Here is a 12,823-nt window from a genome sequence, read left to right on the forward strand (position 1 = left end):
CCTGGAAAAAGGGAATGACAAAGGGCACCGCAAATCACATTAGGTACATTAACAGGTTTTTACAAAGATCCGACGGATAGTTTTAAAGTTCAAAATTGATTTTATTTGGGCATAAATGTGGGACAATTTTTGAATAAATTACAATGATATTCAACTGTTTTTGGATTTTCCAATATATTCCTTTAAATGTTTTTAATTTTTTTCAAAATTTTTTGAGACGTTAGTGATGAAAAATGGATAAGCATGATGCTCATGGGTAATGTATTGACAGTGTACTCAAAAATGCTTTTGAAACTGTTTTTTATTTAAATCTTCAGGCACTGCATCACAAGACTTCAAAAGATTACTATTTAAGGTATAAGACAGTTATGAACATTTTATTGCAAGTCCTTATTCTAAAATTTAATTTGCAGAGAAGTCAGATAGAAAATATAGTCAGACCAGAAAACTTACTATGGAAACTACTAGAACTTCCTAGTGATCAAAAATTGGTTATCCAAAAGATATGCAAATGTAAAAAAATCGCCAGGCTCTGTGAAATAAAGGGTATCTTTTTTAAAATTCATCTGTAAAAACCTCTTTGGTTAAGGATGACATCTTCTTTTGGTTATGCTGAAAATCTGAAAATCTTTTAGTGATAGTACATAAATAAATGATAAAGTCGAAGGCCACTATGAAAGAATTAATTATTTTTTATAGTCCATTCATGTTATTCAGAACTATGTATGTTCTTTAAGTGTTGAAGATAAATGGGTACTTTTGTGGTGTCGCCTATTGTAGTTGCTAGTTGTATAAGCGGATTTCCATCGTGCAAAATCAAAATGCTTAATATACGTCCAAAGTTTTAATTAAATAGCCCTGGGGGGGCGGTAGCTTGATTAAATGTGGATTAAGGGGAGGAATTCGCTGATATTTGAAGGGGTGCTAAACGCTTAGGTTTCAACACATATTTGTCAACGACACCAGTTGTTATTTTGTAACGGCGGTGGGGGGGGGGGTTGAGCCAAGTTCTAATGAACGCACTCATGATAAATTCGTCTCTTGTTTAATCTCCAGGTGGGTGGAAATGGTCTGGAATTGTCTGAAGGATGGCGAATAATACCGACGGCGGGCGGAGGGTTTCGTTGAAAATTATTACCGGCGATTAATACCCACAATTAGTCTGTAACGCCTACTTCTTTGTCTCTATTTAAGGAAATGGGGAATGAGAACCGGATGGTGAAGGGAGAGATGGAAAATGGTCCACTCGCCTTAATTGCGAATGGAAACCGGCTTCAGAAATGGGAGGAGATCGCTGCATGTTTTCATTTCTTCCCATGAAGTACGCAAATGAATATATTATCCAAAAGCTAACAACATTAACTTGCAATTGGTAATTCATCGTGGTAATTTTTTGTAACCAAAACTTTTTAGACCTATAAAATTCAAATGATAGTTTAATATCATACAATATTATCTTTTCCCCGTAGAGCCTTTTTTTTATTAGTGCTGAGTAAATGCACATATCTTATTATTTAGATATTGACAAATTTGGTTTTCAACGTCATCCATCCGTGCGTCTCGATCTGGTTACTGATTCCCTACTTCTAAATACGTCGATATCCTGAAATGATAGTCTCTCCTTTGAACCTCAAATACATCTCCACAAACATAGATGTCTGATCACATTCTCTCCCCCAGAGTACTCGATATTCCTCAGAGCGGGATTGAACCCACTTTTAACATACTAATAACTTACTTTTACTATCCGGACGTTACACACTCTCCCCACAGTACTCAGAAAGGGGTTCAAAAATCCCTTCCTTCCTCTCTAATAAATTACATTTATTCCAATGTAATTAAAGTAAAAAATATATAAAATGGAAGTCGAGTGAATTTTTTAATTATCTGTTATTCTGCTGCTGTTTAAAAAAGCATTGTTGTTTGAGTAGAAAGACATAGCGTAATTGCAATATTGGGCAATTTATCAGTCCCGAGAAAGATTCTTTGATCCATGTTTCATTAAAAATTACTTTGTTTCAAATTTCAGCAAACCGGCGGTCCTCGTTTCCACTATCCCATCTCGCTTCTATAACGAACTACGAAGGAGTTAAGAGATAAAAATTAATACCTTCGCGTCGGCTTATTTTCAAGTCAAAAGTAATATAAAGCGCGCCAAATGATAGGAATTAGATACCAACTGAAAATAAACTCGCGTTTTCGTTTTATTGGAGACATGATCTGGGCCGAATTGAGTACTGAATTTAAATTCGCACCGTCCCGATATCAATCTATCGTTACGGAAGTAGGATTCCCGCTCATGTAGATCAATTTCTCGAGCAGCCTCTAAGGTATTTTGGAAAGAGCAAAACGAATTGAAAAAAAGAAGAAAAAAACAAGAGGGTGTAATGTCATACTATGGAGCAGTATAGGTTTGGGTTTATTTCTTCACAACACACAATGGCAATCTCTTTGGATGCCACTTTTTCCCACCGGTCCTCGATCGTCTACCAGCCAAACCCTTACTAGGATTACACTCAATCCTATTAAATTACAGAAACATTAAAGGTCACATAAAATATTTATAACGGGAGAAGGGCTTTAGAATCTTCCGCCAAATATAGACAGAGATAAATATATAGAGAGATGGTATACTATTTTCCTTCGAACGTGTCCGGATTGCAAATAAAATGTTAATTTACAAACTAGATGCTTTCAAGTTTATATATGAAGACGAAATGGATAAGTGAAAATTTAGATTAACATTTATAAAGGTAAAATTTTAATTATACAAAAGTTATCGGTATAATTAATAGAAACAAATACGTTTCGAAAGTTGAAGAATTTCTAATAACGACTGTAATGAAATAAATAAGTAAAAACTAGAGTTCAAACAGATATAAACAATGCTAATTTTTTATTCTCAAATAACCAACACGCGGATAAAAAATCATACAAATGTACCCAAAAACCTCTATGTTATACGGAACGGTCAAAATTCGCAAAGAAAAGTAGTTTCCTTTTGTAATTCTCCATGCCACAAATTCGCGATAATAATACATAAAATAATTAAAACCCATACCAATTTCAAACCTACATTCGGTATTAACAAATCCGTTAGAATTGTAAAAAAGCTAAATAAATATTCCAACAAAAACCTAACCGTGAAAAAAGGCCTAGTTCCATACCCCTCTAAAAACTAGCTTATCATTGTAATACCGACACTGTGGCCAAGTCAGTACCTCTTTAGTCCATAACCTGAAAGAACTCAAAAGAAAAGATAAATGTTCCAGACTCCCTCCCAAAAAATCAGCCTATCGAAATGGTGATATCTACATTTTGGTCATCTTCACGTCACTTCTTCGTTTATGAGCAACACTTCTTTTATTTTTATTCCTTAAAATTTGGCTAGTTTCTGAATGTGCAATGAAGAGTCTGAAACATTTTTTTTTTGAGTTCTCTACTTTTTTACCACCTATCCTGTGTTAGTACACATGGTCCTAATGTTTTTACTCTCATTCAGAAACTGGCCAAGTGTTAAGCAATAAAAATAAAAGAACAGTGTTGCTCATAAAAGTAAGAGTGAAGTGAGGTTGGCCACAATTACAATTTTCAGAGGTTTTACTTCACTTGGTATAAAACCCACATTTTAACTAATTTCACGTTCCTACCTTTTCGGGAAGTACGTTATAATTTGGATGATCAGTGAGTCAATCCGTAACAAAAATGCAAATTTTGAAATTCTTCCCTTTTGGAAAGGCTTATTAAGCGCTCATACGTTTACCATCTCCTAAGCAACCTAAGCTTAATTTATATTTCAAATTTTAAAAGCCCATATTAAGAAGAAGCAGATATATGATGGTGAGAAAAACCGGGTGAATTGGTTCTAGTAATATTACGTGGCAGCTTGCTGGAACTTGGCCAGTGCACTGCCTTGCGCTCAGATAAAAGCTGTGTTTAAATGTCATTTGACGTTACTAATTTATTTACAACTATCCATGAGAAAGAATCCACTAAACATATAACAAAAACTTTTGAAGAATTCTATCAAGGAATTTGTAAAAAATGATGTGATGACCTAGAAAGGTGATCTGACAGAGCGCATGCACAAATTTCCGCTCAGGGAAAAAAACAGAATTTTCGAGGTATACTGATATAATAAGTGACGATAGTGGTGTGTTCTTGGTAGCTTGGAAGTTCCTTTGTCTTCTAGTGTTTTTTTAAGTGTTTTTGGTGACGTACATTTAATTGGCTAAATGTTTTGACGATTAAACCAGTCGGTTGGGTGTTAGTGTTTAGCTCGGATTCCCCTTATTATTTACAAGACAACGATTAGACCTCTGTACCAAACTCAGCTAAGGATTCCAATTTCCAATGTCTCTAATCAATCCAATCAAAAATTTTCCGTCAAATTATAAATGCTCCTTTTCACGTTTCAAATTACCCTATTCACCTACACCATTACCGTTTGTACATGAATTCATCAAAACCCATTATAAAAAATTTCATCAATTACGAACACACACAATAAACTATTAGTACATTTATCACTTCCAACCCTACCTGAAAATCGTCCAAGGCAATCGAAGCGAAAGTAGCCCCGACCTTCTCAATGGGTGAAGATTGAAAAAATTTCGGTGTGAAGGAGTGTTGCCACTGGGCAACTTCTACAAGAGACTAAAATGACAAATGCAACATATATGAACATATTTCCTTAATGCAATATTTATATTTGTAAATATCAAATAAATGTATTTAAAAAAAGAATTGGGAATTGTTGAGATGATTATCCACAGAAACCTGCTTTTAGGGTTGGTTAGTTTTTCTTTTTCTTTTTTCGTCATCTGCTTTATTAATTTTTCACAATCATTTGAAAAGCTCTATTGGCTCAGACGGAAAGGTATTGGTGGCCTTCATTCACAGTCACCAAAAAATATGTAGAACAATAAAGAAAAAATAGGGAAAGTGGTAAACATAAAAAAAACGGTTGTGACGTTTAATTTATGTTGAAACATGTAATGAGGAGCAAAGTAGTCCTCCAAAAGAAACTGAACGTTGCCTACATGAAGATTCCTATTAGACTATTTAATCCTGCTTCGCTAAGGTGCTTTAAATGTTTGAATTTTGTACATACAATTTCTTCTTATGGGAAGAAGATTTTTATATGTGGATGTGGGCTGGAAATGCATGAAAAGACTGTTCCTTGTAGCCTTCAGTTCGCATGAATTATCAGAGCCACATAACACCTTGGCGGCGTTATTGCCCAAGATATAATTATGAAGTACAAGCTATGGAGTTGAAAGTAAAAAATTAAATACCATTTAATCAATCAAAGTCCCTAATTTGCTCTGGTCTTATTCAAAAAGGAATTACCTTTGCGGAAAAAGTTAAAATGGGCACAAAAGAAATAGGCTGTCAAACGAATTCAATATTGGTTGCTTTTCGAAGACGATCATGGTGAACCATACTCCTCTTACTATTGCTTTTCAGAAGATTCATCTTAAGACAACGTAATCCTTTACGTTGGGAGGTTGGAACGTTTTTTCTAAAGATGTTGAGTTTCTGATGAATACAGAGCTCATGGGGGTGTGACACTCTATATTCGAAATAATCAATTAATTAAAGTTTTCAGTTGAGATAAAAAAGTCAATGGCACGAGCGCCATTCGAACCCACTATCTTCGGCATGATACGCCGCTGCTCTACCACTTGAGCTATCGTGACCTCGATCCATTCGGACACTAACCTCCCATCTCAACCATACCTTTCGAATTTTCCCTCCATTTTGCCATTTTTCAAATGTCGTGTAATCAATTTGATTCTCGGCGAAAAAATGACAAAAAGGAGGGAAAATTCAAAAGGTGTCGTTGAGATGGGAAGTTGGTGTCCGAGTGGATCGGGAACAGGAAAGTTCGTAGCAGGGTTCGGTGGTGGAATCGGGAATGGGAATTTGTCTGTTCGAAAGAAAAAAGACGGCTGTGGAGGTTTCCGACTGATGAAAATTTGTCAAACATCCGTAAATCCAGAGCATAAGAAAGAATCGTTTCTTAGCTTAAAAGCGTTTATGTGGCTTTTCAAGCTGATGATGAGCGTTTAATCATGATCATGATAGTTGAAAACAAAAATTAATATAATGACGAGGTTTCCTTACGAGAAAAAGCATAAGCAATCTATAACTTCAATTAAAACACATATAATGGAAAGAATATTTGTGGAATTCCAATCAAATATGTCAATTATTGATTAGTTCAATTATTTCACCGATTCAAGTGAAATAGTTTTTTATATGATACGAGATAGAAAAATATTAGATTCGTGTCCGTACAATACTACTTAAAAATAATATTTTTCTTGGCTGAACCGTTTATCTTCTGACCAACCCGAATTGATTGTTCCATGGGAAATTTTGTGTAAAATCCATAATCCTCAGAATTTTATGAATGAAACGAAAACTTATTTCGTTCTGTTTTAACAATTAGCATATTTAAATCTCGAAAAGAATTGCTCTGATTAAAGCTTTTTAATGAAAATTAACGAAGCCGTTGGGCAAATCGGGAAATAAAGTTGTCTAACTGGAAGTGGCAAGCAATACGTCATGAACACGCCTAATGAGATAGCAAACAGAATTAAGGGTCGGGTAAAGTTTTCTGGCCGCGTTCGTTGCTCCCTTATTTACTTTATTATCACCATTATTACCTGCCAGACATAGATAGGAAGACGGACATTATATTCAACCAAATTCATGCAGGGCTATGTAGATTTTAAAAACAGTTAACAAAAATTATCATATATAAATGCGCATGTTACTTGATAGGTGCTTTGTGAATATACCGAAAAAGTTAATTCAACTTCTAAAATCGTTCGATTAAAATGTCGTAACTAACAAAATCCTACGTTATCGTTATAAATTAACAAATGTTATGGGGGACCGGGTGGCTAAGCCTTGGCTTTTGACTCTTATATGCCACGCTAAAGGTTCTGGGTTCGAATCCCGGCACATCCAATGAAATTTTAATTAGAAATAAAATGTATTGTATGTGTTGTAAAATGTATTGTTTGAGCCATCGTCCGCGACACCCAACGGGTTGGACTTAGTCTTCCACTACAGAATTATTTTACTTTTACTAGAAATTATTTTTCTTTTTTTTACCAAATTGACATCACATAATCATATTTATATTAAATTCATCATTTTGTTTTTATTACTAGCACAATATTATCGAAGTTATTATTTTTCAAATCATTACCAATAAAAGTATAGTATAGTGATGTAATTTATGTTATTTTACAACCACATGTTAGAAATATTCGTTGCGTTTCACAACAAGTAGTCTCTACTTGTATTTAATTTATAAATGAACAGATAATCACTGTGGATCACCTTTATTGCCAAACGCTGAAAGAAAATAGTCTATACATTATTTCAAATGGCCCAACACGCAAACGATTTAATTTCCTGTTTAAGTCGGACTTCTTGAAGTCACTATCGCGGATGCCTCTTTTTCTTTCTTTTTTGACTATATTAAATGGTTGATACAGGTCGTATTTCAGGCCTAGAGTGATTTACAATGGAGCCCAAGTCAAGCTGGATATCGCGTGTTTTCCTAAAATTCACAGTGCAATTTCATTCTCAAACTTTAGAGTTGAAACTTAATAAAGTTCCATGGGCGGACTTTATAAAACGACCGTCAAGTTAATTGAATGTGTCAAAAGAAACCAGAAAAAAAACAGTTAATTACGCCATCAATATCTTGGATTAGCATTTAGAAAAATCAGTTTTAAAAATATGAAAAGAGTTTGTTTAAAACCGGTTGTTACCGTAGTTTAAAAAAAAAAATGTTAGAATAATTTGCGCTATTCCCGTCGAGATTTTATCCCAAGATAAGCCTTTTTATATGGTTATTACAAAACATATTTAATTCAATTGTTACAATATGCTTTCAAAATAATCAGAAATAGGGCGAATTAAAAAAAAAAGAAATACACGTTTTTTTATTTCAACCAATATCTTACATAAAGATTAATTAATTGAATGTTTTGTTCAATGTTTTTATCTAAGGTAACAATGGCAGCTGTCATGCTTTTAGATACATCATTAATAGGTGTTGTATGTAAAGTGTTATTATTAGTGCTGGCATTATCCAGTATCAAGCTTTCGTAAATGATTCTGTCATTTCGTACGCTGGAAATTTTTTTTTACCTATATGCATTTATTTGATTGTTCTTTGCATTTCTCCAATGTATTCGTGAGAGGTAAGATTGGCATCATACCTGTTTTTTTCATACAAAATTAAAATATTGAAGGTTGAAATCAATTGCATCGAGATAATTTTAGTTATTATACGACATTGCAGATGTTTAAATGATGTGGTGTTAACTTGATGAAAAAAGGATGATAGTCTATTTCATTTATAAAAAGTATCATAAGCAATGAATGAAAAATCTATAACATCCATGAACCGTGCTTTTGTTTTCAAGCTCGCAGGAAACGACTTTAACCTAAACTAACTCCCCAGAAAAGTTATTGTTAACGGTAAAAAACTTTTCGCAAAATAAGTTCTTCAAATAATGTCACCGTTATTTAAAAAAACATTGTATACAACGGTGACTTTGAAATAACTGATACGTTATAAAAAATCTCTCTAATATGGAATATCCGTGTACAGAAATATTGAACCCTTTAATTAAAAACTTTTTTGGTTTTTAGTGAATGATGTTTACGGTTGCATGCAGAGAAGCAACATACATATCATATGTATATTCAGAACGAACGAACAGAAGTTCAGATACGTTAATAGAAAAAAGTTCTGTTTCAATATCTCAGAGCCATAAATATTTTAAATTGTATACAGGATCTTTGTGCCTTCACGTATGTGATATATGTTATTTATTGGAAGGAATGTATTTATTTGCGAGAATGGAGGACTTATCCTCCAAATACCCCGAGGAATATCTCTCCTTTTTGCCATTTTTCAAATGTCGAGTAATCTATTTGATTCTCGGCGACAAATGAAATGGCCACGGAGAGCTTTAGTGAAGGTATACTTCATTTTTACTTATTAAATTCACTAGTTTTCGTAGTCCGCTTGACCTATTAATATCTTTCAATTAATTAAGGTTTTTAGTTGAGATAAAAATGTCAATGGCACGAGCGGGATTCGAACTCACGACCTTCGGCTAGATACGTCACTACACTACCACTTGAGCTATCGTAACCTCGATCCACTCGGACACTAATCTCCCATCCCAACAACACCTTTTGAATTTTCCCTCCTTTTTGTTATTTTTCGAATCCCGCTAGTGATACTGACTTTTTTATCTCAATTAAAAACCTTAATTAATTGAAAGATATTAATTGGTCAAGCGGACCACGAAAACTAGTGAACATACTATCAAGCTTGTGAGTTTATGTGTATTTATATATGTTGTTTGTCTTATTTTATCTACAATTGAAGAGCCCCTGAGGTACAGAGAGGCTACAAATAGGACAAAGAAAAGATAGCTGGTTTCCATTGTACCATAAAATATCAAAATTCAGCTGGAAAAATTGTAGGATTAATACACGAGAAAGTTAAGAAAAGAAATGCAAACCTAACAAAGAGAGGGCTGGCGTGGGTAGCTTTCTGTATAACGCCCGTAATGCCACGAACAAATCGAAATACAATGCTGGTTGTATATAACAAATGTATAGTTGTAGATAAAAAATAAAAAAAGTAAAAAATTGTTTATCATGTGCTCATCTCATTCATCAAAAATATGAAATTTCATGTAATAAAAAAATTATATTTACCATTTTTATTCAGCCGGTCGTAGATGCATTTATCAAAATTAAATACTTTAAATTTACAACAGAACAAAAATATGGAATAAGTGTGAATAAAAAAATGCTTTGTATAATGGACAGATAAAAAAATATTAATTTATACAAATGTGAATTTTTTTTTAGTTTAAAGTGAACAGTCAGAAAGAGAATATAACGTGGTTGTATATTTCTGTAGATACCCGATCAAGGCTTTAAAATTAGAGCAATATCTAGTGTATAAACGTCGTCAAACATGACTTTTATCGAGACGATTACCTCTAATTTGTATCAAAAAAATGTTTTCACATCTCGTAAATACAATTTTGCCCAAAGCATATAAACGGTGAGGAAAACAAAAGAGAAAGAACAGCGTTATGAAACAATTTGACTGGAAGGAATGTCTGAGCACATGTCTATCTAATGTGGGACAGTAAAAAATTACGACTCGCCGATACGAGGAAAAGATCTCTCCCCGTATCGAAATAGACTTCCACAACCGGCAGTAGATATAAAGTGGCCGTTATAAAAGCACTGGGGATGGGAAGGAAAATGTTGGCGGCGGAAGGGGCTGGAGGTAATAAAGCGCCCTAAAGCAAACACTCAAAGGACTGCAAATCAGTGGAATAACCATATTTGGTGATGGGGCGGCGCGGGAGTTTTTTGGGGTAAATCCTTTTTGCGCTTTTACAACCATAAAGGTCCCGCCTACTTCATTACTCAAGGGCGTGATTATTTTCAAATTCTGTTTTGTACGGATTCTTAGTTCGTTTTTAACGGAGAACGCCATAAAAATATAAAACGGGACTTGTCAACTTGCATCAAGATGAAATTGTCTCACCACTTTCCTCTAAAAGTATAGATTAATTTAATAACTTAACTTGGTTCAAACATAAAAATTTTACCAGCTAAAGACTATTCAATTTTTGTTTTACTTTTGTTTTGGGACATCGGTGGCCGCAACGGTTTAGGCGTTGACGCTGCGTTCATCACTGTAAAGGTCCCGGGTTCGAATCCAGTGGCCCTGCATTTGAACCCGACATAACCACAAAGGCTTTTTTTCAAAAACACCGATGGTACATCTTGTTCTTGCAATATTGTTGATTTAAAAAAATCAATGCTTTATAAACATAATTACATGCATCCCTACAAAAATGCTAAAGTAGTTTTCAATTGTTACAAATTTTTTCTATTATAAATTAACAACACTGAAAATAAGGGGCTCCAAGCCAGCAGCTTTGCATGACCTTCCGGTCATGCTGGTTTAGCATAATCGCTGCTTTAGGAACGACTTGTGTAGTAGAAAAAAAGTATCTATGTTGTCCACATATTTAGTTTAACAACTAATACAATTGCTTACCGTACTAGTAAATAAATATGCACTGGTAATTCCATTTAACTACTATACCACAATGAGTCTATTGAGAAAAGCGTGACAAAGCCTGTTTTCATATTTTTAGGCTTGATTGTAAAACGAACAATTACCTATGGTCTGAAATGAGTGAAATACGCTCGTAAAAAATAAAATCGGTTTAAATTTTGTATTTAAAAATTGAAACTTTATTTACGCTGGTAATCAACCTGCATTCATTCTGATTCGTTATCCTCGGTAATAAAATGTTATGAATTGAAGAAACATATTTATTTTATTTATTTAGAAATCGTAAGATGCGGTCTGGTATGATGTAGGTTTCAGAAAAACATTTTCTTNTTTCACTCTTTCTCTCTCTCCTCTTCTCTCTTTCTCTTTCTCTCTCTCTCTCTCTCTCTCTCTCTCTCTCTCTCTCTCTCTAATAGAGGAAGTTTATGTCTCACCTAGCAAAAATCGATAATCTGAAATAACGAAAAATTATTGAATGTTTGTCAAACCATCAACTGTCCGATTTTTATAGAAAAAAAATCAAAAATGATTATTTAGTCTTTTACAAAGATTGAATTTTTGTAGGTTTATCAGTTTTCTGACATTAACTGAATACCTACACCCCTTTTAAATACAAAATAATATTATCCTTATGTAGTTTTAAGCAAACCGTTTTTGTTTCAAACAACAAAAGACATTTTCCCACTGACAGGATAAATATTGGCAAACCGTACTGAAAGGAATTCAGTAATATTACTAGCAGAAAATAATTTTCATATTTACACTGGTGAGGAAACGTTTGTACATGGAGAATAAAAGGGATAAGGAAAACGACTAATAGGTTCAAAAAGAAAAGAGTCCGCAACAGGTGTGTTGTTTAATTAACTTAAACCTGTTATTCGAAAATGGAAGGACCTTACCACCGCCACAATTTAGAAATAGGAAAAGGAAGGCAATTGTTGAGTAATTTGTGTGCCGAGGCAGGTCTGTTGTACTTATTAATATTTGTTTAGGATTGTTTGTGCTACCGAGAGGGCAACGGGAAGGAAAAGGCGTGGCGAGAGTTGGAATTTGTTCACTCCCTTGGTTTTCTATTCATTTTCTTTTATACGCCTTGAAACTCTTGCCCTGTTTGTTTTAACAACGGTTTCAACTAAGCCTTTTTCCACTTAAGAGTACCCTTTCGGAAGAATCGCTTGATTTTTTTACTCTTTGAAATAAACTTTTTAAACACCAATAGGTTTTCCTTTTCCTTGTAGCAGAGTAATATTTGCTTTTAGCAATTGTAATAATGTCATTGTTTTCATATTGATATTGTCATTGGACTGCGCAAATACAAGTAAATACTATTATTCGGAGATCGTGAGATGCGCTCGGGTATGACTTAGGTTTTAGAAAACCATTTTCTTTATGGTGCCAAGGTTTCGATCTTTATTGAGATCATCATCAGGGCCTGGGATTTACAGTCATTGTTTAAATCTAATGTAGGATGTGGAAAAAGTGAATTTTCAATTTTTTTATACATTGCAAGAAAAATATTTTTTTATATTCAATCAAAGGATTGTATAAATTCACTTTTTTCCACATCCTACATGTATTTGTTAAATTTAAACAATGTTTGTAAATTTCAGGCCCTGAAGATGATCTCAATAAAGTTCGAAACGTTGGCACGATAAAGAAAACGTT

General features: G+C 33.8%; 1 protein-coding gene across 1 annotated transcript in view; it reads right to left on the reverse strand.

Moving 5' to 3' along the window:
• LOC106660788 overlaps positions 1–12,823 on the reverse strand; it is a 666,377-nt gene that overhangs the window by 85,465 nt on the left and 568,089 nt on the right. The window lies entirely within an intron of this gene.

This window comes from Cimex lectularius, unplaced genomic scaffold, assembly GCF_000648675.2.
Source record: "Cimex lectularius strain Harlan isolate CLEC.00 unplaced genomic scaffold, Clec_2.1 scaffold81, whole genome shotgun sequence".
Classification (NCBI taxonomy): domain Eukaryota; kingdom Metazoa; phylum Arthropoda; class Insecta; order Hemiptera; family Cimicidae; genus Cimex; species Cimex lectularius.